At 40.8% G+C, this 5,611-nt stretch overlaps 1 pseudogene; it reads right to left on the bottom strand.

Annotated features, from left to right (window-relative positions):
- Positions 1-4,756: 4,756 nt before the first annotated feature.
- Positions 4,757-5,191, bottom strand: LOC106734217 (39S ribosomal protein L42, mitochondrial pseudogene; annotated as a pseudogene).
- Between the last annotated feature and the right edge of the window lie 420 nt (positions 5,192-5,611).

Genomic DNA, 5,611 nt, shown 5'->3' with positions numbered 1-5,611 from the left:
CACTCTTTCATGCTGTTCTTTTCACACCTAACACTGGCCACACACACACACACACACACACACACACACACACACACTGTTCTGTAACTTATTGTTCTCTAACTTTAAAAAAAGAAAATCGGCCAAAGGACATGTGCACTTTTACTGGAGAGACACATACACACACGGAGAGAGGAGAGAAAGAGAGAGAGAGAAAACACACTTTGGTCACACTATAATCTCTTCTCCATTTCTCCCTACTTTTGGGGTTCTGGGTGGCCACACATACACACACACACACTCCTGTAATGTTTTTCAATCCACCTAGTCTGGGACTTGGACCACACAGACAGTCATGCGGCATCCAGCTGCCTTAATCATTACGCCACTTGCTGGCCCGTTCTCTAACTTTTAAAACAGTCTCTGTAAAGGTGTATATTAGGCATCTTAGGGCATGTTTGTACTTGCTAAATAACAAACTTTTTTTTTTCTTTTTGGTGCACTTCTCTTTGTCATGTACTACCCCAATTCACAGACTTAAGTCATTACCATCCAGAGCACTGTGAGCTATGTCTTCTCTCTAGTACATTATGTAACAGAATTGGTTAGATAGGAGCATATCTGCCACCTCAGGGTATCACCAGAATGGAGCAATTTCAAGCAATAGTGTGCAGGTTAAGGTTTCACAACCGGGTCTCAGGGGAAAGAAGGATGGTAGGAAATGTCCTTCATAAGTTGTCACATCTGCCAATTTCAAGATACCAAAGCGATGTCAATGAATGCAGAGTAGAGAAATGATGTATTTCCAACATTCTGATACAATACATATAAATAACCTCAAGAACATAGATAACAGTAATATGCAGAAAATTAATTAGGGCCGGAGGCAGCAGGTGGTGTGGTGGTTAGAGCACTGGACTCCTGCATGGCCTATGGCGATTTGAGTCCCAGACCCCGCAGCTTGAAAATCATGCCAGATGCATGTCCATGCATGCCCAAAATCCTGAGAGGAGAATAGAAGAAAGGCGACTGTGGTGTGGTTATCCCCCCCTGGGGAGTGATTTCCTACCTTCTAACACCGCGCCCACACACACACACACACACACACACACACACACACACACACTGTTCTGTAACTTATTGTTCTCTAACTTTAAAAAAAGAAAATCGGCCAAAGGACATGTGCACTTTTACTGGAGAGACACATACACACACGGAGAGAGGAGAGAAAGAGAGAGAGAGAAAACACACTTTGGTCACACTATAATCTCTTCTCCATTTCTCCCTACTTTTGGGGTTCTGGGTGGCCACACATACACACACACACACTCCTGTAATGTTTTTCAATCCACCTAGTCTGGGACTTGGACCACACAGACAGTCATGCGGCATCCAGCTGCCTTAATCATTACGCCACTTGCTGGCCCGTTCTCTAACTTTTAAAACAGTCTCTGTAAAGGTGTATATTAGGCATCTTAGGGCATGTTTGTACTTGCTAAATAACAAACTTTTTTTTTTCTTTTTGGTGCACTTCTCTTTGTCATGTACTACCCCAATTCACAGACTTAAGTCATTACCATCCAGAGCACTGTGAGCTATGTCTTCTCTCTAGTACATTATGTAACAGAATTGGTTAGATAGGAGCATATCTGCCACCTCAGGGTATCACCAGAATGGAGCAATTTCAAGCAATAGTGTGCAGGTTAAGGTTTCACAACCGGGTCTCAGGGGAAAGAAGGATGGTAGGAAATGTCCTTCATAAGTTGTCACATCTGCCAATTTCAAGATACCAAAGCGATGTCAATGAATGCAGAGTAGAGAAATGATGTATTTCCAACATTCTGATACAATACATATAAATAACCTCAAGAACATAGATAACAGTAATATGCAGAAAATTAATTAGGGCCGGAGGCAGCAGGTGGTGTGGTGGTTAGAGCACTGGACTCCTGCATGGCCTATGGCGATTTGAGTCCCAGACCCCGCAGCTTGAAAATCATGCCAGATGCATGTCCATGCATGCCCAAAATCCTGAGAGGAGAATAGAAGAAAGGCGACTGTGGTGTGGTTATCCCCCCCTGGGGAGTGATTTCCTACCTTTCCTCTCTCTGTCTCTCTCAGGTGAGCACATGAGTTCTATGGCAAAAATCTAAGAAATAAAAAAATCACTGAAAAGAAAAATAATTAGAGAATCGACGAGTTATAGCATATACTATGTACCTTTGCAATGTAATAATTTTGATTCATGTAATTTAGCTTTTAATAACACCTGGGAATTGATTGGGAAAAGTCTTCATAATTTTTATTTTTTGAGAGGTTTTTGCTATAGGGTGCATGCGCTCACCTGAAAGACAGAGAGAGACAGAGAGACCGAAAGCGTGAAATCACCCCCTAGGGGAGATGGCCATGCCACAATCCCTTCTCCTCCATTCTCCTCTCAGGATTTGTGGCACACACGCACACACGCCCAGCGGGAGTTTAGGCCACCAGGCCTGGGAATTGAACCGTGGTCAACTACATGGGAGTCCAGTGATGTAGCCATTAAGCCATCTGCTTGTCCCGAGTCCTTAAAATTTAAGTCAGCTAGTATTTCCCAGTAAACTCCAGCTCCAACACTTCATTTCTTAAAACCTTGCCAAAAAATGGGCCTGGCAGGTGCCGTGGTGGTTAGGGGCGCTAGATTCCCATGTGGCTGACTGTGCTTCGAGTCCCAGACCCGGCAGCTTGCTTTCTTGCTCTCTCTCTCTCTCTCTCTCTCTCTTTCTCTCTCCCCCTTCTTTGGTCAAAATAAGTCAATAAAGTTAAATAAAATAATTATTTTAAAAAAAAAACCTTGCCATAAAAAGTCTCTCGGTTCATGGTATGTCCAACTAGCACTACAAGGCCATAAAGGGCTGCTACTGCTGGTTTCTGACTAAAAACCAGGCTAAAATGTGTGAGAAAATACCTTCTGAAATAAAAATACAGAAAGGAAACCTTTGAACAGATTGGATTGGCAACAGTGTTTATGTGAGAACACGTGTTCTGTAAGTGGGTCAAAGCTGGGTAGAGATGACTGATAGTGACATTCAGAATTTCCTAAAGGCTAAAAAATTAGGACAACTGACATTAAGTGGACTTTGGATGTGTATGTGTCACTGGAGAGACAGTCACTCATTACCTTTCTTCCTCTGGCTTAAAATGGTACCTTTGCCACATAAACTCCTCCAGCAGTTTAAAAATATATCTTCCAGGCCCTCTTGCTTGTCACATTGTGTTCTTTCAGTGACTGGAGTACAGACCACACTACAATGAATATTCTGATGTATTTAAAGTTACATGTATCAAAAATAAATAAAAAGGACCGTCCTACTCGCTCCCCACACCCGGTTATTTCAGTGAATGAATGGTGAGTGTCACAGCCACAATGTAATGCATATAGTGAAGTGTTTCAAAGCACATTAATTGAAGGTCATTGCATAAGGCTCTGTAGAGATAGCTCTCATTTTTCCATCCAGCTAGAGAATACTCCATTGTGTGAATATACCATAGTACATTCAACTTGTCTTTTATTGATGGACAATTTGGTTGTTTCTATTGTTGCTATATCCTAAGTATGGCTACAATGAATAAGCTTGTGACACAATCTTTAACCATTTCTATGGTCATATCTTTGGGATGAATCCCTTGATGCCATACTGCTGTTTAAGAGGTTAAAAACACAAGTTAACTTACCCATTACTTTCAACTCTCCCCTCATAAAATGTGTACCACTTGCCTTTTCCCTCTTGATTTCTGGGAGAGGAATAGTTCTCACTGGTGCCAGTTTTGAATTTTGCTTATCTCATGTGACAAATAGAATATCAGCAAACATGTTCATTTGCATTTTCCTTGATAAAAGCCAATTTCTGTATCTTTCTTATATGAGTATCAACTACTCCTGTTTTCCTTTTTTACTTCCTTTTCTTTTTCTTTCTTTCTTTCCCTTCTTTCTTTCTTTCTTTCTTTCTTTCTTTCTTTCTTTCTTTCTTTCTTTCTTTTTCTTTCTTCTTTCTTTTTCTTTTGCTATAGGGCAAGTAGACTCACTGGACAGAGACAGAAGGAGGGAGAGAGAGAGAGAAAATGAGAGAGAGGGAAAGTGATAAATTGCCACCCCACCCCCCTAAAGGGGGGACGTCCATGCCACAATCCCTTCTATTCCAGTCTCTTTTCAGGATTTTGTGCATGCACACTCATGCACCCAGTGTGATTTTCAAGCCCCCGGGTCCAGGACTCAAACCGTGAAGTTGGTCATGTGGGATCCAACTGCCTTAACTGCCACACCACCTGCTGGCCCACTTTTTTCTTATGTACAATTAGGTTATTCTTTTGGCCCAGTTCCTATAGGGACTCAGTCTTTCTTTCTAAAAAAGGATTGTACATTTTACGAACATATAACCACATTTACCTCTTTCTTTCTGTGTCATGAATTAGTAATAATTTCCCCTGTTTACTATGTATCTTTTTACCTTATGCCATTTTGTTGGATTATTTTATGATGCAAAAGCATTTTATGTGTGGTTAGTCAATTTGATCCATAGTTTCTTTTCTGGATTTTAAGCTCTGGATAACAAAAGTTTTTCATTCTTAAGGTACAGAGGTATATCTCTTGTAGTATTTATAAGCTTTCACTTTTTAAAAAATATCTGAAAAGAAATTTTATTATTATTTTATTACATAATCTATTAGTGAATACACCACATGGGATTTTCTCAAATGCAAATGAGGCACATTTCTGATTCCTTTGAGAACCTCGATGTCATCTGTCTTTTGAAGGGTCCAGTTTCTTACGACGTCTGTGATACTGTCTGTAAGGAAACCAACGGTTCCTGGTAGTAAAGGACATTGTGCTAAGTTGTTCTATCATGGGTCCTTGTTCGAGGTGTTCACTTTTCTCTTCTAACCTGGATTTCAGCCCTTGGTCATGTGTTTCTTCATTATTATGCACAGGATCCGGTCTAGGGGTAGGTTTTCTGTGTTCATATGGAATGTCCACAGACGGGTGGTAGCACACTATTGTCCTGTCAACAGATGTCAAAGCAAGCTCCACTTTGCAATTATAGTCATCTGGAAGAGAAGAATACGGAGATTTATGACAAACACAATATAAAGCTCCATGTTGGGTTGGAAGGAAATGTTTCAAGATGGTTGTCTTTGATATTACACATGTTGTCGCTGCTACTGCCAGGGTGAATCAAGAAGCTTCTTAGGTGGCACAAGAAAAGTTGTCCCAAAGAGAAACTGCTTTTAAAATCTGCTTTTAGACAAACTACTTTTCAACCCTTGACAGATTGTCACTGCAAGCCTGCCATCTTGTCTCAGTCCCTAAGCTTTCACATTTTAAACACCAAGCCACTTGGAACTTATTCTCAGTAGAGGTTCGGTTTTTCCAAAACCACTCCTTAAAAAGTTCCTCATTAGAGTGACTTCAGATGATAGCAATCGAGGAAGCCACAACTCCCTCTTTTCCTCACAAAGACATCGGGTTAACAACAATATGTGGACCAGAATATCTTTGTGAGAATTGTAGTGATCAGTTGAAAAGCTATACCACGCTGTAAAACTACAAAAAGATTCCAGGAAAAGAGGCAGGAAAATTCTTGGCATTTGGCGC

This window comes from Tupaia chinensis, unplaced genomic scaffold (assembly GCF_000334495.1).
Source record: "Tupaia chinensis unplaced genomic scaffold, TupChi_1.0 Scaffold149892_1, whole genome shotgun sequence".
Lineage (NCBI taxonomy): Eukaryota > Metazoa > Chordata > Mammalia > Scandentia > Tupaiidae > Tupaia > Tupaia belangeri.
Note: the sequence above shows the minus strand (reverse complement) of the source record. Positions and strands in the feature narration are given on the sequence as shown.